The 21,698-nt window shown below is 49.7% G+C and overlaps 1 long non-coding RNA gene across 1 annotated transcript; it reads right to left on the bottom strand.

Annotated features, from left to right (window-relative positions):
• Positions 1-2,366: 2,366 nt before the first annotated feature.
• LOC109025352 (uncharacterized) lies at positions 2,367-21,159 on the bottom strand. The gene is made up of 4 exons (XR_002004466.3): positions 21,093-21,159; positions 4,970-5,085; positions 4,455-4,565; positions 2,367-2,810 (listed from the first exon to the last, which is right to left on the bottom strand). It is a non-coding gene; the product is annotated as an uncharacterized lncRNA (long non-coding RNA).
• Between the last annotated feature and the right edge of the window lie 539 nt (positions 21,160-21,698).

Genomic DNA, 21,698 nt, shown 5'->3' with positions numbered 1-21,698 from the left:
CCTGGCCAACATGACAAAACCGTCTCCTCTAAAAATACCAAAATTAGCTGGGACTGGTGGCACGTTCCTTTAATCCCAGCTACTCGGGAGGTTGAGGCAGGAGAATCGCTTGAACCCGGGAGGCAGAGGTTGTAGTGAGCCAAGATCGTGCCACTGCACTCCAGCCTTGGTGACAGAGCAAGACTCTGTCTCAAAAAACAAACAAACAAACAAAAACAAAAAAAAACAAAAACAAAAAAACAGACTTGGAGACTGAGGCTCTGAGATGTAAAGTCACTTGCAGACAAGTCAGACAGCCAGGTCAGGTCAGACAGCCAGAAGCTGGGGAAGGCAGCGCTGGAGCTAGGTCTGTGTGACACCTCCTCCATCCATCCTGCCCCGTCTCTAGCATTTTAGGACCCAAAGGGACCTAAGAGAGTGCTCAGACAGCTAGCTGCGTTAGGAGCTACCTGTGGCTGCTGAAGAAGAGTTTGCCTCAATTTAAAGAAAGAGCAATTCAAGGAATGAGGACCATGACCTTGGCTGCACTGACTAGCTGGGCTCCGGAGACTCAGTGAGGCTGCCCAGCCACCAACAGGCCCTGCACAATAGATCCACGGACCCAGCAGTCAGAGGTGACCCTAGGGGTCACTGGCCCATGGCCAAGGAGGAGGAGCACAGACCTGCGACCCTCTTTTCCCATGGACCACCCAGGGAGGCTGAGAGGGGACTCTGAGCTCAGATGGACAACCTCAGAGCCACTGGGAATTTGCCTGAGGCCACTGGGGTCAGGGTTAAATCCATATGCAAGCAGCGTGGGCTGTGCATCTGCCATTTTCTAGGCTCTGTCACATGCATCTTTCTGCCAAATCTCATGGTGATCCTTCAAGAATAGTACTATTAATCTCCCCATTGACAGAGGGAGAAAGGGAGGCTCAGAGAGGTTAAGTGTCTCACCAAAGCTCATACAGCTTCCAAGCAATAGAACTTTACTCAGTACTCAGTACAGGTTAACATTTATTCATTCACTCGATAACCATTTGCAGCACAGCTACCATATGCCGGGCAGTGTTCTAGGCACTTAGAATACATAGATGAGCAAAACAGGCAAAACTCTTCCCTCAGGGCGTTACCATTTGAGTGCCACCATGCCACGGCTGGTACAGTTGCTATTGAAACAAACAAAATAAGACCCAGTTTTTGCCTTTGGGGAGTAGGTAGTCTAGTGGAGGAGGCACATATACAGAAAATTCCAAAGTGCTGTGGAAATTTTAGGGTACTTTGATAGGGATTAGCAGAGGGGGTGTGAGAATAAAGGGTGGATATCAGGGAAGGCTTCCTGGAAGAGGTGTTGCCTGAAATGAGCCTGGAAGGATCACTTAGGGACAGAAAAGTCATTCCATGTAGAATTCATGGTGGGTGACAGAGCCTAAACCCAGTCTCTTTTGCATGCTGAGCACTGAGACCCAGACACTGGTGCTCAGACCTGACGACTTATTCTCCCAGGTACAGCTTGAGCAAAGACACAGAAGCAGAAGGCAGGTTTTTGGTTCCATGAACTCTACATTTGGCTGCATACAAATGGTGAAGAGGAACAGGGAGAAACATGGTTGAAAAGAACAGGCTTGGACTTCAGGAAGCAGTAAAATGAGCGAATGCCATTTATGGTTACAAAGATAACTCAGCTGGGGGGCCAAACAGAGACTGAAATGGAGTGCGTGAGGATGGAGGCTGGGAGGAGATGGCTGCAGAGGTCCCAGCGATGACAGTGGTTGTGGGAAGGGGCAACCCCAAATCTTGTGCTCCCAACTGCAAATCCAGTGCTTTTTTAAAAAAAATATTTAAATAATTTATTTATTTTTGAGATGGAGTCTCGCTCTGTCACCCAGGCTGGAGTGCAGTGACACAATGTCGGCTTGTGCAACCTCTGCCTCCCGGGTTCAAGCGATTCTCCTGCCTCAGCCTCCCAAGTAGCTGGGATTACAGACGCACGCCTCCACGCCTGGCTAATTTTTTATATTTTTGGTAGAGATGGGGTTTCACCATGTTGCCCAGGCTGGTCTCGAACTCCTGACCTCAAGTGATCCACCCACCTCGGCCTCCCAAAGTACTAGGATGACAGGCGTGAGCCACTGTGCCCAGCCTTATTTTTTTTTAGTTTATATTTTCAGAGGCAAATGATCCTTGCTCATTAAAAAAAGGAAATAGAAAGTCAAAACAAAAATGCCTGTATCTGATGGGAAAGATGAGCCCAATGTTCTTTTTTAAAAAACCTTTATTATGAAATATTTCAACTGAACATATGCAGTTTATATTGTTATAAAGCATAACAAGCAATCAAACAGCTGCGAACCCACCACTCCATGTCAGAACTAGAACTTCCCAAAGCAGTCGGAGCTGAGGTGAGATCCACTCTGATGCCCTTCCCCAACTCCACGCCACCCCCCAAGACCTGACCACCTGACCACTCTGGGATTTCATTTTTGTCTCATTCCCTTGCTTTGCTTTATGTCTTTACCAAATGTGAATGTGTGCCTAAACAATACAGTGCTCAATTTGCTTGTGTTTAAGCTTTATTACAAATATAACTTTGATCCTTCTGCTACTTGCAATTCTAAATTTGATATTACGAGTCTCAGCCTCATTGGCGTTGATGCATGTGGCCGTCATTGATTCACTCTCACCAGTACGTGGTGTGTTCCGTTGCATGCATGCACCCCTGCTGGTGTATCCATTCTCCTGTTGGTGGGCCTTTGAGTGGTATTAGTTGCTGTTCATCTCCATGGTGCTGTTCTCTTGCAGGTCTCCAGGACACATGTGCATGAGTTCCTCTAGGAAACCACGGTGTACAACTGCTTGGTTGCAGGCCCAGGGTTCTTTCCACTTCTCTATCCTCCCAAGTAGGGTCCAGCTGGCCCCACTAAGGCAGCTGGCCTTAGTGCTGCCATGCTGAGAGCTCTGGGAGGGGCATCCCAGGGCAGACAGGCCCAGGCCAGCCACCCTGCCCCAGGCATTTCCCAGGACTCATCAGGCACCCAGCGGCCCCTCAGCAGTGAGCAATACCAGAAATCTGCCAGCTGGCTACTAACTGGGTCACAAGAGAGTATTGCTGTCTCACTCAGGGTGCGTTCCATTTCCTTCAGCACTTGGGCCAAGTAAGGCTGTGTTCACAGGCCACAAGACCCAAGGGAGATGGAAATCAGCTCACAGATGCTGAGCTGACTGCACACCAGGCAGTGTGCAAAGCACCTTACATATATAACTCACTTAATCCTCATCCCTGACTGCACGAGGTAGGCACTATTATTAACCCCACTTTACAGATAAGAAACTGAGGCGCAGGAAGTTGAAAATTTTGCCCAGACCAACATGTACAACTTCAAATCCAGACAGCCTGGCCGCTCTGCTCCTACTATTCTGCTACCCCATCTCTCAAGAGGGGAAAAGGACTAGCTCCTTGCCCAATCCTGAGGTTGTCAGCATTCTTTTACTGGCAAGGAAAACAAATGGAACTTCAATGAATATATGTAGAAAGAGATACTTATTAGCTGACAAAAATCAATAGAGAAAAGACAGGTTAGAAGCAGATCTCAGGGCCCACTGGGTCCAGGGAGGCAAAAGCGCCCCTCCTTCTCCGTCTTCCTCCTCCACGTCTCTCTTTGTGCTGTCTTCATTCTTTCCTATTGCAAAAGGGCCTCCTCCCCTGGGCAGGTAGGTGGCTGCCTGCAACTCTCACTTCACCTTCTCACAGATCTGCCTATTTCTATTTTAAAATACAAACAAACCAAAAGCCAGAGAAGGTTCCTGACAGGCCCAGGAAAGGATGTGATTAGCTTAGTCTGGGCCACCTGCCCATTTTTTATGGACTAAATGTTTGTGTGTCTCCAAATTGGTATGTGGAAGCTCTACCCCCAGTGTGACAGTATTAGGAAGTGGGGCCTCTGAAAGGTCATTAGGTTTCAATGAGGTCATGAGGGTGGGGGGATCCATGATGGAATTAGTGCCATTATAAGAAAAGGAAGAGACACCAGAGTTTTCTCTCCACCATGTGAGGTTACAGCAAGAAGGCAGCTGTCTGCAAGCCTGAAGAGAGCCCTTACCAGGAGCCAAATCTGCCAGCACCCTGATCTTGGACTTCCAGCACTGTGAGAAATAAATTCCTATTCCTGAAGCCACTCAGTCCGTGGGATTCTATTAGCAGTCGGGACTGACTTGGACACTGTTCCTGGAGCAACGCTAGTGGCCTGGGGAAGCTGGGCCCTGGGACTGGTGCGGGGAGGGCCACAGTCCCAGCCTATAGCAGCTGAAGCTGCATTTGTCCCCAGGAAGAGGACATCACAGACACAACCCCAGAGGCAGTGGGAGGGGGCATGATTGATTGGGAGCAAGGCAACAGTCTAACGGGGCCCATCTGTGCCCAGGAGTGGAAGAAGCTCCTGGCCATGAAGAGAGCCCTCACCAGAAGCCAAACCTACCAGGACCTTGATCTTGGACTTCCAGCCTCCTCCCTGGAAACACGTGACAGCACATATGGGTGGTCTCCCTTCTTGAGCAAGGCCTGAGTCTTCACCCAGGATCCAACTAGACTGAAAAGAACAGTCTCTTTAACAGCACTCCATCAGCATTCAGAGAAAAGAGATTTCCACCTGGTGTTTTTAACCAACACAACCTCCTTCTACACCCTAACCCATAGAGGGCCCTGGGACCAGTATAAGAAGTGTGGGTGTTAAGCTGGGACTGCTAGAAGGAGCAGCAGCGCCATGGGAGCAGGGCAGGAGGGTCCCCTCTTGACCTGCTGATTGCAAACACTGCAGCCGGGGAGACACTCACTCAGGCCACGCTGGGGAAGCCCATGGGAGGCGCGTGTCCTCATTCTGCTAAGGCGATAGGGCTCAGGCACAGGACAGGCGATTTGACATCAGAAAATCCTGCAGGGGCTGGCCTGGCCTCTAGATGCACGTCCTCCCCTTCAGACCCACCCCACACTCACCCAGCCCTGGGCTCCGGCCACTCCATGGACCCCGTGGCAAAGGCCTGATGTGTCCTCAGTGAATCCAGGTCAGAGAGCGGTCGAGCAGCAACTTGGGGAGCCAAGTGGATGAAAATCTGGACAAGAGAACAAAGCCAACCTGTTGGCCAAGGAAACTCAATCCGATTATGCCCCAGAGCCCCCCGTGGCTGGGAGCAGCCGTGTGACAGAGAAGAAAGGGCGCTTTCATGGGCCCGCCTGCTGGCAAATGGGCCCCACGAGTGCCCTGCCCCTTCTCCAGCGGCCCCACGGGATTGTCTGGGTGTGGGGAAGGAACCCCTCCATTGAGTCTCAGAGGAGACAGGATGGGGGAGATGGGCATCAGGATAAGCCTTGGCCAATGAATACCTTCAAGGTTAAGGCTCTGGAGATTAAAAAAAAAAAAAAAAAAAAAAAAAAAGCCTGTGCGCGTTTGTCCTGGAAATTGGCTCATGGACAGATTAAATTTAGGAGTAACTGGGGCAGATACGCAGGGAAGCATGTTTCCTTAATGAGCCTGTCTTTATTTAACTGCTTAATCATTTACTAGGCCACAAAATCTGGAGGTGACTCCAAAAGTCACAATGGTTAAGACAGTGACGGATTGAGCCCTTGTTGGGCCATTTCAGGGCCTGGCTCTGGTGACATCAATTCCCTGCTCCTGTCCTTGTCACCCCTGATGGGGCAAGGAGGGGCTACACTCACCGCCAGGATAACCCCAGCGTGGGTTATCAGCCACTTGGTTCCAGAACAGTTTTGCTTTGCCATTTCATTGTCCTCAAAGGGAGGCTCCTGGGATGGGCAATGTTGATTTGGGTGAGGCTTCCTCCTCTTGCCCTGACACCTCCTTCCTCCAGCCTCCTTCATTGCCTCTACTTCACTTCTCATTCACTCATTCATTCATTCATTTGTTCAACTGTTTACACTAACATATGCCATGCACTGTGAGAAAGCCCAGGAGACACAGTGTGGCAAAGCCCGACGTAGCGGTTGCCCTTGTGAAGCTGCTTACGGTCCCGTGGGGAAGGCCAATTTTAATCAAGTAATTCCAAATTCGATCTTTATGGCTGCAGTAAATGCACTGAAGAAAAAGTGAAGAAAACTGGGCCCAGGGTAGAAGGAGGGGGCTGATGCGTAGCCGGCGCACGGGGCCATTTTAAGGCAGAAAAACAATTCTGTATGGTACCGTAATGATGGGTTATGGAGACAACGCATTTGCCAAAACCCATAGAACTGTCTAACACAGAGAAGGAAGCCTAAAGTGAACTATGAACTGGAGCTAATAATAGTGTATCAATATGGGTTCACCCATTGTAACAAATGCACCACACCAATGCAAGAGGTTAGCAATGGGGCAGACAACTGGGAGAGTGGGCGGAGGTGATATACTGAAAGTTTCTGTATTTTCTGCAAACCTAAAACTGCTCTAAAAAATAAGGTCTACTTTTTTAAAAAGTGAAGAGAGCTATGAGATGATATTAAGGAACTTATCTACACTTGGGGGTCTGCAGAGATGCTACTCGAAACCGGACTCGGATTGACCTTCATCTGGCCATGGCTGCAGGGTCTGCCTGCAGGTCTCCTTTCCTCTGCAGGGTGTGGGGACCCACTGTTTAGTGAGTGCCTGTCACCTGCAGCTCATCACCGGGCACTGCCCACCTGTTCCATTTGTGATGTGGGGGTGATCTTCTGGGGGTATACTAGAACTAAGATAAGGAAGGCAAGGGGAAGCAAAAGGGTATAGCTCGGAACAACAGAGCCAGCATCAAAACATAATTTTATATTTTTGGAAGACAAAATCCTTTCATTTCATAATACAAATTGTGGGAAAGTTGGACAAAGTGTTCTTGGCTGGTAAATGTGCATGAAATACTTATCAGTGGGGCGGTATAGAAAGGTGGAGTCTTCCACAAGGAAGGCAGAGATGTTTGTGTTTAGCAAAAGGGACACGGGCTAGAAAAGTTTGGAAACACTGCACCATCTCATGTGAACTCACTGCCACATGGTGAGCAAGATAACAGAGTCTTCGCTTTCCAGAAGGGTCAACCGAGGCTCAAAAAGTTTATGTCACATGCTCATGTCACACAACTAATAAATTGCAGGGGCAGAATTGGAGCTCCAACTAGACACACAAACGTAATAGCCAGCACTGCTGACAGGGTCGTGTAGAGGGCTCTAGTGGACATTAGGGGCATTCTTTGGGGGACTTAAATTCATGGACAGAGTGTCAACTGGGGATTGGGCTCTGGGCTCGTCACCCTCTGCCTTGATAGCATGTGTGGGACAATGGCAGGGAGTCCCCCGTGGCAGACAGTCCGTCAGGAGAGAGAGGAACCTGTGATCTTGATGCAGTCTAGACGCTGGGGGCACCAGCCTAGGAAGTAGAGTAAAAGCCTCATTCGTCTGGACATCACTAACGCTGTGGGACACTGTTACCCTGACCTGGGCTGAGCTGAAGTCCAGGCTGCTCCTAGGTGCTAAGAAAGGGCTATAGAGCAAGTGATAGAATAAGATGGGTGAGAGAACACCTAACCAATTTCAGCTAACTCTGCAAGTGTTTTGGATATTTGCATCTAAAAGAAAACTAGGTGTGATCAGACATAGCGGCTCCCGCCTGTAATCCCAGCACTTTGGGAGGCTGAGGTTGGAGGATGGCTTGAGGCCAGGAGTTCAGTGAGCATGATCACACCACTGCACTCTAGTCTTAGTGACAGAGCAAGCCCCCGTCTCAAAAATCAATCAATCAATCAGTGTAGGAGCAAATAAAATCACGTAGTGGATGATTTCAAATGCATGTTCCCCTCTTTCTCCAAAAAGCAGATCCAAGGGGACTTCCACTAGGCTATGTGTCATTAGCAGTGTTAGGACATGAAAACAATAAGCATGACACAACACAGTGGGACTTGGTGCAGTCCCATTGGGCTCTTTGCCATGCTGGACATGTCCCCATCTGCACTGTCCAATAGAGTAGCCACTCTCCAGATGTGGCTACCGAATACCTGTGATGTGGCTACTGTGCAGAAGGAACTGTGCTTAATTTAACTTAATTATCTGCTGAAAGTAAATAGCCACAGGTCTCAACTGGCTACTGCTTCAGACAACACAGACTTAGATGGTTCCCTGAGGTGGTGTGACTTCTCTCCCTATTTAGTTCAAATTCTTCCTCTGAAGGCTGCAGCCTAGCAGCAGCTCGCCTCCACGGGATGGCCCACTGTCCCAGAGGCTTGCATGCCTCCTGAATTGGCACAAAAGCCTGGGAGGGAGGCCCATGAGAATACCTGTGGCCCAGAGAAGAAAGGGACTTGCCCCAGGTCTCGCAGCTCTGAGGGGGCAGAATGGGACTCAGATGTGAGGCCCCTGAGGCCCGTGTTTTCACCTATGCCCTTGTGCTCCAAGCTACCTGGCAGAAGAGACATTTATTTCTCCAGGTCAGCAAGCAAGACTGGCTGGCTTAGGATGGCCCTTCTGGCTACTGAGAGCTATAAGAAATAAACATTTGCTATCAACAAACAAATATAAATACATACATATGTATATGCACACGCGTGTGTGTGTGTATCAAGCACCAGGCCCTGGGGCCACCACACTGCAGAGAATAGTCAGGCTCCTTCCTGCCCCGTCTGGAGCTTCCAGCCCAGTGAGCACACCACAGGCACCCAGCTACCTGAGCTGTGAGGATGGGGCTTTGGAGACAAGGGGACAAGCCAGGAGTCCTTGAGTCCCTAGTATCTGATTCCCAAAAGGCACTCTGCACTTAAAAAAAAAATGAGAAAAGAAGGAAGAAAATAAATGAGTTTCAACTGACAAATAGGCTTGGGAATCACTGAAAACAATATTTCTCCTCCAGGAGTCTGACAAATGCTCCTTAGCATCTTAAAGAAAGGGACAGGGAGGAGATAGGCAGTCGGAGGAGTGGACAGAGGCCTGGATTTAGCCTGTGTCACTCCAAGTCCTTGCTCTGTCCCACTTACCAGCTGGGTGACTTTTGGGAGGAGCCTCTCCAAGATTAAGTCTGTGCATCTGTGAAACAGGAATGAAGTGAGTACTACGTCTTTTATACGCCAGGGTATGGGTCTGCGCCCGGTCTTGGGTGATGCTCAGTGAATTACCAAGTTTCTTTTTCTTTCACCTGGTTGGGAAGTGGAGGGCAAGGAGGGGAGGGGAATAAAGGGAGGTTGAACAATGATTATCTGTCTGGCCAGCCTGGGCAGGCCTTGACCATTAGGTAAGGAACAGGGACCTCTAATTAGCAGTCACCTGCCTCCTTGCAGAGCATGCAGTATCTTGGACAGCGGAACTGAGCAAAGCCCACAATGCACTCGGCCCCGAACCTCCCAGCTCTTCACCTGCCCAGGGTTCTATCCCAGCTTGGTGTCCTTGCCTGCAAGCACAGGGTAGCTTCACAGCGAGACCTGGCCTGCCCTGCAAGTCCACACAACAGGAGCCCACCATGGCCCAAGCCATGCCGGCCACACCAAGTCCTGCAGGAGAATGTGAGCGACCTCCCGGGGCCATGAGGCAAGCCGTTAGGAAAGAGCATTGACACACCCTCCAGTTTTCTGGCAGAGGCAAAATTAAAATGTAACACCACCTCCCCGAGGCCACCTCTTTGGATGGTAAATCAGGAAACCTGGGCTGAGTTCTGGTTTTGCAAACTTTCTGGCTGTGGACACAGTCACCTCCTTTCACATCCTATGTCCTAGGTAAAAGACACTAGGAAAGGAAATTCACCTATCCAAGCTTCCATTTCCTCATTAGAAAAATGAAAGTGAAAGGCCGGGTGCGGTGGCTCACGCCTGTAATCCCAACACTTTGGGAGGCCGAGGCAGGCGGATCACGAGGTCAGGATATCGAGACCATCCTGGCTAACACGGTGAAACCCCGTCTCTACTAAAAATACAAAAAAATTAGCCAGGCGTGGTGGCGGGTGCCTGTAGTCCCAGCTACTCAGGAGGCTGAAGCAGGAGAATGGCGTGAACCTGGGAGGCAGAGCTTGCAGTGAGCCAGGATCGCGCCACTGCACTCCAGCCTGGGCGACAGAGCGAGACTTTGTCAAAAAAAAAAAAAAAAGAAAAAAATGAAAGTGAGAATACCTACCTCTCCTATTTGGGCAGTACTGGGCTTACAGTAAGGATCGGCTAGGCTGGTGGTCTTCAGAGTGTGATCCCGGGACCAGCAGCACCAGCATCACTTGGGAACTTGTTAGAAATGCAAATTCCTGGGTCCCACCTCAGACCTGCTGAATCAGTAACTCTGGGGGTGGGACCCAGCAATTTATGCCTTAATGAGACCACCAGGGATTTCTGACACTTGCTCAAGCTTGCCAAGCACTGCATTAAGTGGTAGCTGTCTGGGGGTTGTTGATATTCTCAAAAAACCCTGCAAGCTGAGTCTGACTATAGCAAGGCTTGGGGTCAGACAAACAAGGGAGAAGTCCTGTTATCTCCACTTTTCGCCAGTGGCCTCAGGCAAGCTGGTTGGTCTCTCTGAGCCTCAGCTTTCTCATCCTTCAAATGGGAGTAATACTTGACTGACAGATTGCCCTAAAGCACCTCAGCTTACGTAAAGCCCTGATCTGGGCGCCTGGAACATTAGAACTGCTTGCTAACTAGAAATTACTATTATTGCTGTTGTGGTTATTGTTTTCTTCTTAAACCATCAGGTGCCAGAGGTTTTTGTTTCTTTTTTTTTTTTTTTTTTTTGAGACAAGGTCTTGCTCTGTCACCCAGGCTGGAGTGCAGTGGCGCGAGCTCGGCTCACTGTAAGCTCCGCCTTCCGGGTTCACGCCATTCTCCTGCCTCAGCCTCCCGAGTAGCTGGGACTACAGGCACCCGCCACTACGCCCGGCTAATTTTTTTGTATTTTTAGTAGAGACAGGGTTTCACCGTGTTAGCCAGGATGGTCTCGACTCCTGACATCGTGATCCGCCTGCCTCGGCCTCCCAAAGTACTGGGATTACAGGCATGAGCGACAGCGCCCAGCGCCAGAGATTTTTGTTTCTAAAAATGGTCAAGTTTCTCTGGCATAAATCTCCGCTCATACTGCCATCATACCCCAAAGAAAGTCCCCAAAAGGACTGGCAAGTAAATTGTCAAAGGGCCCTCTGCTACCCATCAGATGGTGGGCTTTCCAAGTTTGAATAAGGCAGAGGATTTCAATTACCCAGGATTACAAAGGAGGGCCTCGGATGCACCATATGGCCCAGGCCTGGCCGCCCATCGTCCTGCATGATCGGAGACTCTCGTGTGAGATATTAACATAATATCCCTTCCAAAAGCGATTACAGAGTTGCAGGCAGCAGAATGTCATTTGGTGGCCGTGGCCTGCTCTCATCAGCAGCGATGACTAAACAAGCTAATCAAATCAGCACAAATTTGCACACAAGCCCAGCCGCTGGGCCTGGATATCATTTCGGTGAAGGCATAATCCTGCCTAGGATGACTTGACTAATGGGCTCCCGGTGGGCAGCCAGGCCAGCCTGCAGGGCGAGGGCGGCAGCACCCACAGGCAGCCACAGCCAGGGGCCCGGAAGGTACAGAGGCTGTGGGAGCAAACAGCAAACAGAGGGGGAGGAGAGGCAGGGAAGACACCTGTGCATTCATCACTCCAGTCTCAGTATGGGTGTATGTGCACGTGCGCACGCGCGTGTGTGTGTGTGTGTGTGTGTGTGTGAGGCCGCCCCATGCACCTCCCCTAGCTTCCTGAGAACACTGGCTCCAGAGCTGCTTTGTTTCAAGCCTCAGTTCTGTATTTTACTGAGTGTCCTTGAGCAAGATACTAAACATCTCTGAGCTCAGTGTCCTCATTCATAAAAATGGGGATAGTGTTTGATCTTAATTATTGAGGCTGCTGTGAGGATTCAATAAAATAATATAAATAAAGTCCATCACGCAGTGTCTAATGCAAGGAGTATTCAGTGAATGGCAATTGTTACAACTATTATTACTGTTCAACAGTCTTCACCGTGGACCTTCCACGGGTCAGGCCCAAGTCCTGGGAATGTCAAATTAAGGAAGGCCCTGTACTTGCCTCAAGGTGTGCATAATAAAATGGGGTGATGGACCCATAACCAGATAGTCACGCTATCCTGTGGGAAGTGCTGTGGGAGTCGCAGGGGGCTGAGAGCAAAGCGGGGGTGCCTTCACCCTGGGGCCCCAGGAAATGGCGCTAGAGAAAGTGAGGCTACAGGTGAGTTCTGGACACTGAATGGAATTTCCATAGCAGCCTGGCCAGGAAGTGGGAGTCCCGTGAGAGGGCAGACAGGTGCCTGCTGTGAGGGATGGAAACTGGGGGCGTTTACCTTCCTGCTCACACGCCAGCAGGCCATCTGCCGAAAGACTGAGGGCTTCTCAAGTATGAGGCAAGATCAGAACTTGCAGCAATGTCTGAAGAGGCTGGGATAAAGAGGACACATTTCCAGGTGTGTAAATGACAGAGGGTGCAGAGGGAGGCATTGCAGGTCCTCAGGAATAAAAAGGTAGTAGGGGAGGTGCCCACGGGCAGCCTGGAGGACTGGCTTCCTGCACGTTTTGGGGCAAGCCCCGCCCTGTCTCTACACTCCATTTGCAGAGTGGAGGGCCAGCAGGCTCAATGCCTCCCACCTGCACTGACTTTCCTTCTATTCCACAACACTGCCACAGCCTAGGAAGCCTGCAGCATTCATGACTTAATACTTGTCTCCCAAACAGCAACCTCTTAAAACCTAAATCACTAACTTAAAGGAGGTCTTTATAATGTTACTGTCATTAATGAGCTGGGACCATTTGCCACTGATAGAAGGTAACAGTAGAAATAAAATGAAAACTGAATGAGGAAGGTTACATGCTTTAGTTAGAGGCTGGTCCTTCCTAAGCACTTGGAGAGGTGGGTGAAGGGAGACTGGCAAGTGTTAGGGGAAGTGTTAAAGAAACGCCAGCACCAAGGTGAGACCCTTCTCCCTGCGTGATCACAGGCTTGAAGGAGAACTCAAGAGGGACTGCAATCCTCACTACTTAACATGTTATTTAGAACCAGGCTTATGCACCATCTCCCTGTCCTCGCAGACCCCAAGTAATCACCCCCATCTATTGCCCCCGCTACACACACACTTTGGGAAATGCTGGTCCCAATAATCTGGATAAGCTATAAGCCCTTCGATGCTGTGAATTCAACACTTCGGAATAGGTAGGAGTGACTGGATGTGAACCACCAGGTCACTGCACCTGTCCTCCTCTCTGAGCCCCTCCCTAGTCCTACCCAATGAATGCAGACCTGGTGCCACTCCTGGGAGGTGCTGAGCCCAGCCATGGGGCCTTGGTATGGTTCCATAGATGGCAGTGCTCAGTGTGGTCTCCTCAGATTCTTGGCTGGAGGCATCTCAGGAAGGCCATCCCGCGACCCTCTCATGGTCCTACATCAGGGATATCTGTTTCCATGGCCTCCCTTCACCCACCAGCCCAGCTCAACCCCTACCTGCAACTCTAGCCCTGTGACTTCCTTCGCCCCTCACTCCCAAAATGGAGGCGAAGCTCACCAAAGGCCAAGGCTGCCCTGACTACCCAGCTCCAACTGGTTGCCTCATCCGACTCCCCAGCTGCCTCCCTTTTCTCCAAAGACCTGGCTTCAAATTCTACCTCTGCTACTTGCCTGCTGGGATCTTGGACCACTCGCTTCACCTCTCTGAAACTCAGTCTCCTCATCTGCATCTTTGTCTCATCAGTTACAATGCAACTGATCTCATGAGTTTTTATTTTTTGAGAATCAAGTGAAATGATGTAGGCAAACTCACTGAAATGCTGCTCAAGGGACTGAACAAATGAATGAGTGAATAATTGAATGAATGAATGAACCTAGGAAGCTTCTAACAGATGAAGAACTGGATGCAAAGTCTAGAGACCAGGGTTCAAGCCCCAGTCCAGAACTTTTCCTTCCTGAGCTTTAGTTTCCCTAACTGCCAGCAAAAAGATTAAATTTAGATGACCACAGAGATTGTTTCCAACTTTAAATGCTAAACTATGATTCGGGGTGTGAGACCAGCAAGCATACTTTTGCAAGCCCTTGCACAAAACCCAAAGCACAGGCTACACCTATAATTTCTCCAAAGCTGGGAGGCATAGGCAGGAAGGAGGTTGGCTGAAGAGTCAAGGCCAGATGAAAAAGCAGTCTCTCTTTTGCAGCAGAGTTGGCAAATGTTTAATAGCACAGGTAAAAATCACAGTCCTGCCGTTTCCTAGCTCTGCAATTATCTGAAGAAAGTAATGTGAGTTGCGGGCCTCAGTTTTCCTCATCAGGATAATGGGCATAATTTTACCATCCTCTCTGGCATGTTATGAGGATGGAAAGACAGTGTTGACTCTTACTGCTTGCTCATTCTTGCTTCCTACATGTAGCAAACTCTCAACAAATGGGAATATGCTTACTTTTAACATTTTACATGACTGTTATCCTGTTATAAGCAACAACCTTCACACCGAATACAAGGGCCTAAAACTAAAGGCAGGAAGGGCCCTTTAGTGACGGCAAAGGAGTCTGCAGTTGCTCTGTTCTTCCACATCCTCCCCCCACACACACCTGGTCACCTGACACAGCCAAACCTGCCTAGGCCCAGAGGGATGGCAGAGGCGACGCTGCTGAGAGAGGAGCCCGGTCTTAGGGATGGACAGTGGCCCTGTCCAGCTCCTGCCCCTTCTCAGTCCAGCTGAGTACACTCTGCCCTGGGCCCCTGGAGGCTGGTGTGGAGACCCCCAGCCCTCACCCTTCACACAGTCACATCCCTGACTCCTCTCAGGCCCACGTCACAACCTCAATAGACAGAAATTGAACATGCGCAGGCAGATGTGTGTGTTGGTGAGCACACAGCGGGCTGAGAGGTTACCAATATCAGAGGGAAGATGAGACCCCGAGTCTGAATCCTGCTGCCACCAACTCTGCAACCAGTGCAAATGACTCCACCCCTCCGGGCCTCAGTTTCCTCCTCTGTAAATGAGGAATTGTTGTAAGAATGAAGTTAAAAACCATGCAGGGAGCCCAATTAGCACAGAGTCCGGGTCACAGTTCACACTCCATCGATCCCGTCTTTTTAAAAACATTTTTAAGGGATCGCAGGTATATTTCCCTTCCCTACCTCACAGGTGGAAACCTGGGATTAGTAAAGTTGAAATCAGGAAGGAAACGTCGGCTCTTAACAGCTCCCTGGCTTTCTGAGCGAGGAAGCAGTACAACAACTTGTGAAATGGGGTTAAAGCAGGGCCCCTTCACCCTGGCTGCAAATTTGAGTCGCCTGGGAAGGTTTGGAAAACCCAGTGCGGGGGCCACATCCCTGGCCAGCTACTTCAGACCCCCTGGGGTGGCAGGGGTGGAGGATTATGTTAGGCTCCCCAGGGACTTTCAGTGTGGAGCCAGGCTTGAGAACCAAAGGTTTAGATCCAAAGGATGAGCTTGGATTCAGACCAGACCAGCCCAGGTTGAATCCTGGCTCTATTCCTTATCAGTGTGGTCCTGTACAAGCCACTCAACGCACTCGAGTCTTGGTGCTTTAATTTGTGCAAAAAAATGGGAATGATATAGAGATTCAGTGAGACATCCGGTGAAAGCATGAGGCCAGGCATATATTAAGCACCCAATAAATGAGAGCCTCCTACCCTATGGGGCCTTCCAACCAATTTATATGTACAACAAATAGGACATTTAGTGAAGGCAAATGCAGCCACAAACCATTACAAGACCATTACATTTACCTATGTATTTATTTATTTTTATTTGCTTGTTGATGTTTGTTAAACCCTACTTTGTTGTATTAATAGAAAAAAATGTAAGACTGCCAGGTATGTCTGCATTACAAATATCTATCCTGAAGTTATTCAAAATAGCACCTTTCGCTAGCAGATGTGACTGCCTCTGGTTTGGTTCCCCATTGTTGAAAGGGATATCTAGCCGGGCACAGTGGCTCATGCCTGAATCCCAGCACTTTGGGAGTCCAAGGTGGGCAGATCACCAGAGGTTGGGAGTTTGAGACCAGCCTGACCAATATGGAGAAACCACGTCTGTACTAAATATACTAAATTAGTGGGATGTGGTGGCGCATGCCTGTAATCCCAGCTACTTGGGAGGCTGAGGCAAGAGAATTGCTTGAACCCAGGAGGCAGAGGTTGCGGTAAGCCAAGATTGTGCCATTGCACTCCAGAGTGGTCAACAAGAGCAAAACTCCATCTCAAAAAAAAAAAAGAAGGAAGGAAAGAAAGAAAGGGACACCTCTTTGAGCTATGTAGTGGAGCTGGGTTCTAATGAAGTCAGGCGGGCCTGATCCCCTGTGACAGCTGCTCCTTCCCATGTTCTCAGATGGGCCCTCATGCCCACCAGCCATTTGCTTGGTATTGGGAGGAGCTGCTTTGGGACCCTGCAAACCTGTCCTGGTTACAGAGACAATCACAGCTCACAGGCCACCAGTGCCTGGTGCAGGGTGGCTGGCAGAATGTTCCAGAAAGGACAGTGCATGGAGGAGGACTCAGGAGAGCCAGGTTCCAGGCTTGACACTGGTGAAGCTCACTGGCTATGTGGCTCAAGCAGCTCCTTCTGCCTCTCTGAGCCTCAGTGTCCCCTCTCTAAAATGGGGATGGCCAAGACTGCCTGCCTACTCCACCCAGTCCTCATGCGGTTTCAGGGTGAAAAGGGTGGAGGGCACTGGATTTGTTTGCTGTGGCTGCTGTGACAAACTACCACAAACTGGGTAGCTTCAAACAACCATTTATTATTGAAGCATTCCAGAGACCAGAAGTCCAAAGTCAAAGTGTGGGCGGGGCTGCACTCCCTTTGCAGGCTCCGGGGGAAAATCCTTCCTTCCTCCTCCAGCTTCTGGTGCTTGTTAGCATCCCTTGGCTTGTGGCTGCATCTCTCCAATCCCTGTCTCCAGTCATTATCTCTGCTTCTTCTGTCAGGCTTCTCCTCTCTGCATGTATTGTAAGGACACTTGTCATTGGATTTAGGGACCACACAGATAATCCAAGATGACTGCATCTCAAGATCCTTAACTTAATTATGTCTGCAAAGACCCCTTTTCCAAATGAGGTCACATCCATGAGTTCCTGAGATCTGGGTGTGGGCATATCTTTTTTTCCAGTGGCAGGGAGCAGCGTCAACACTCAGCCCGCTGCAAGCAGCTCGTAAGTCATTTTAGTGAACATGAACTGCATCCTGTTGCTAGGGGCAGTAGATTTGAGAGTGCATGCCAGCCTGATGGGTTGGTGACGGTGTCCTGGAGAGTAAGAGCACATGATAAAGGAGCACCTAGTATCTGCCAGGCAGTGCACTGAGTACTTTGACAATTTATCTCATTTTATCTTCACAGCAAGATACATTTATCTTCCCCTTCCTCAGATAGGGAAACTACTTGAGGCTCAGAAGCACGAAGTGACTTGGCCGAGGTCACTCTCACAGTAAGAAGTGGAGTTGGCATTTGAACCCAGGCAGGCTGTGATTTCACAGGCCATGCTCATAAACACTGCTATCCACTGCCTCCCACAGATACAAGTGGGCCTGAGGTTGGCAGGGAAAGAGGCCACAACTAAGGACCACATGTGGCAGGAGGCCTCGTAGGTCATATCCGTGTGTAGTTACAACAATAATGGTAACTAATGTTAATAATCACAATAATAATCACAGTTAATGATGATGACACTGACATTACATGTGGTGTTGTGATCATGGGAGCTTCCTACAGCCAGACACCATGCTGTGTGCTTTTAATGTATTATCTCATTTAATCTCACTAGCAGTCTGTGAGGACGAACCTACTATTATCCCCATTTACAGTCTGACCCAAAAATCCATGGACTGTAATATGACAACTCACAAAAACAAAGAACTCACGGGGAGAAGAGAACAGGGTGGAGAAGCCACAAAGCTGGGGCAAATTACTAAAAAGAAATGTGTTTCAGAATGTCCTGGTTTTCAACTTGGCCCTTGCCCCCTCACTGGGTAAGACTCCAGTACCTTGCTGCCTGCATCTCATTTCCAGAGACGGCTCAAGGAAGCCCCAAGTCCAGTCTGCCCAGAACCGAGCATGTCATCTCCCTCTCCAAGACGCCCCAACCGCCGCAATCCTTGTCCATCAGGCATCCAGGCCAGAAACTCTGGCTACCCCCCGCTCCCCAATGGTCCCCATCAAGTAGGTAACATCCTGCTGATTTTAACTCCTGTGCAGCCCTCAAATGCACAACTGCCTCCCATTCCTGCACAGTGCCCCAGTTCAGGCCTTCACCACCTTGCTCCTGGGCCACTGCCCAAGTCTCCCCCGACTGCTGTCTGGACTTCTAATACTTTTCCATCTCCCCACTCATTAAATCCATCCCCCTCTCATTAGCTGGTGTGAATTGAGGAAAACTGAGTTCCAGCCATGTCATCCTCATACTCATGACCCTTCCAGGCCTGCAGGACCTAGTTCAAACTCCTTAATTGCATGTACAGTACATGCCATTACCACCTGCCACTTCCTCCCTTGTCATCCTTATCTTCCACCCCTCCTTCAATCATGATTCAGCTCCCCAGCACTGACCTGGTTGTAGCTCCCCATCTACAATGTGCTGTTTGCACCTCAGGGCCTTTGCACAGGCAGGTCTCCCTGAGGAAATGCCATTCCCACCTTCCTGGTCTCTCTGTCCCATTTTCCAGCTTGCATACTCTTTGAGGGCGGGGACTGTGTCTGTCTTGTTCACAGTTTTATCCATAGTCTCAGGATAAAGCCTGAGTCATAGGAGGGGAATTTTTTTGTTTTTCTTTTCCTTTTTTTTTTTGTTTGTTTTTTGTTGTTGTTGTTGTTTTGTTTTTTTTGAGACAGAGGCTTAGGCTGTCACCCAGGCTGGAGTAAAGTGGGGTGATCTCGGCTCACTGCAACCTCCGCCTCCTGGGTTCAAGCGATTCTCCTGCCTCAGCTTCCCGAGTAGTTGGGACTACAGGCATGCACCACCATGCCCAGCTAATTTTTGTGCTTTTAGTAGAGACAAGTTTCACCATGTTGGCCAGGCTGGCCTGCAACTCCTGACCTCAAGTGATCCACCTGCCTCGGCCTCCCAAAGTGCTGGGATTACAGGCAGGAGCCACAGCGCCTGGCCTTTGGGTTTTTTTTTTTTAATGTTTTAATTAATTGCCAATATTTCAATGTTGGGTGATTTCATAAAAATTCAAATTCAGGCTTCTCTTGAAGATATTGGGATCTGGCAACCCTGAGCCTGGTCCCTGAATGACAAGAATGGGCTGGGTTGGAGTAGCTGCTGCCCCTTCCACCGGGTCACTGGCTGTCCAGTCCTCACTGGCCCACCCAGCCCACTTCATTCATCTTTGTCACCTGCCTGGCCCTTCTGGTGTTTGAATTTTCAGGTGTCGGACACATCAAATTTAGCTATGAAATCCTTCACTTATGCACATACTTATTTGGTCTCCGATATGTGGCATGCCACATATCAGAGGCCAAATAAGCTGACACTTACATCAGATTAAACCTGCTTTTCTTAGCAAAGAGAGAAACAAGCTCAGTCACAAAGAGTCATTTACGCCCATGAGATTTTAAAAAGCACAAGCTGTCCAAAGTCAGCGCAGGCATCCTCATAATGAGGACAGAGGGACGGGTCCTCCAAAGCAGCGCTTCTCCAACTTTAATGTGTGCAGGAGTCACCTGCGGCGTCTGCTAAACTGCAGGTTCACATGCAGTGGGTCTGGGACAGGGTGTGAGACCACCTTTCTAACCATCTCCCAGGTGAGGACAATACTGCTGGTCCCTGGACACACTTTCAGTAGCAAGGCTCTGGGACATCCCTGCAACAAACTAGAGGGTCCTAACCCCCAGATACCTCGGCCATCTCCTGGAGGCAGTGCCACCACCCCTCCTGCCTGGACAGAATGTGTTCTAGGGTCATTCAGGTATTCTTGGAATCCACCTCTGGTGTCACCACTGGTGCTGAAGGTAGGAAGCCCTTTGCTTGGAATTCCCAGCTGCTTCACTGTGGTCCAGGACAGGGAAACATGGGAAGCAAGGGACACACAGCAAGAGGAGTGGGGTGACAGTGGGGGTGAGGGTGGGGGTGATGAGTGGGGTGGGATGAGGTTGGGTGGGGCGAGAGTGGTGTGAGGATGGGTGGGGTGGCAGGGCCCAGCAATTTATGCCTCTACACGTGCCCTTCCCATTCCCCACTCCCTACCACCCTTGAGTCCCAAAGTGGGTTGTCTCACGGGGTCTAAGATGCTCCCAGAGGGACCAGAAGACCTGGGATCGAATCAACCTTAGTCACAAACCCCAAATTGCAAGTGTGTTGTTTTGAGCAGCCTTCACAGGCAAGCTCATGTTCCCGGCCTGCATATTATTTTTCCAGGCGGCAGGAGGGAAACCCTTTGCCCTCCCACATCACGGATCTCAGAGGAAGCAGAAAGAAATTGACACAGGCAGAATGGGTCTCAGGGGCTTCTCACCCTGAGCCTGTAAACGGGAAGTGCAGCTATACTCTCAGGAACACCCTGGTGTTTGCCGGTTTGTTTTGCAGCCTTTGGGCCCATTCAGATAAACAGGGGAGAGGATTGCCAGAAACTCACTGAGCCCTTCATGGCACTCCCTATCTCGGCAAGGTTTGGTGATACCAAGGCTGCTGGCCAAAGATTTGCATGGGGGGAGGGACGGGGCCCGTGCTATCGGCTGCAGGGAGGGTCCCACCTTCCCCAAAGTCCCCTTCTGCCATGCCCTGAAAGAAATATTTCTCGGGGCCATCAAGGGTGGAGAAGCCAACCTGTCCCTGGTGGCTGCAGCTGGCATAAAGCCGGCTGCAGCAGCGGGCAGGAGGAAACAGGAGATGGGGTGCCAGGCCCATATCAGGCTGCCTGCTCTTGGCTTTCATTATTGTCCTATGTTTTCAAAGTACCAGCTCCGGAGGGGGCAGGAGAGGGTAGAGTTTTGAGACTTGGTCGGCCTAGGTATACATAAACAGCAGCAGACAAAATGTCCTTTATCAGCTATTTCCCAGGAAACAGGGAGAAAATTCTTCTCAGCTCCAGATGATTAAAGAAGAGACTCACCCTTCTGGGAGACAGCCCTCTCTTTTTCCCTCTCCCCTTTGCGGAACACTAAGGCACTGTTCCGGATACCCACCAGGAGGGTCCCTGTTGGAGAGGAGGCAGCCGCAGGGCTGGAGGAGGAGGTCAGCTGCTAAGGGGACCAGTTCACTGCCAGCCAGGGCACAGAAATTCTTTCCCAGGAAAGGGGATGTTACGTAGCCTGCTGGGTAAACTGGAAATTATTAACCAGGGGATGAGTAGAATCAAAAGGTTTTGAAAACTGGTTATTGGCTCTACTGGGAGTTGCAAGCATGCTAGGGAAAAAAATATCACAAACCTATTTGGAATTTTTTTTCCCCCTGAACCAGGAAGAGGCGTTTGTAATAATTCTGTCAAGTGAAGCTCTCCAGTGTTCTTTCCTGCTGGTATGTCAACGGTGGTTTTCTTATTTCTTCACACAGATGGCCAAGGAAACAATGTATTTTTCTTTTCTTTCTTCCTGGTTCCCCCCCCCCCCTACAAAAGAATTTGAGTCTTTCTAAGCTGGCCATTTCTTATTTTTTTCCTATTTCTGATTTAGATAAAATGGTGACTTCAAAGGGCCTTTGAGACCACTTACATCACAGTAGAGAGTTTGAGGTTCCCTCTCATCATAAAAATAAAATAGGTGCCACCTCCCGCCATGGTCAGTGAGTGTCTG

This window comes from Gorilla gorilla, chromosome 4, assembly GCF_029281585.2.
Source record: "Gorilla gorilla gorilla isolate KB3781 chromosome 4, NHGRI_mGorGor1-v2.1_pri, whole genome shotgun sequence".
NCBI classification, from domain to species: domain Eukaryota; kingdom Metazoa; phylum Chordata; class Mammalia; order Primates; family Hominidae; genus Gorilla; species Gorilla gorilla.
This window is presented reverse-complemented; position numbering and strand designations above follow the sequence as displayed.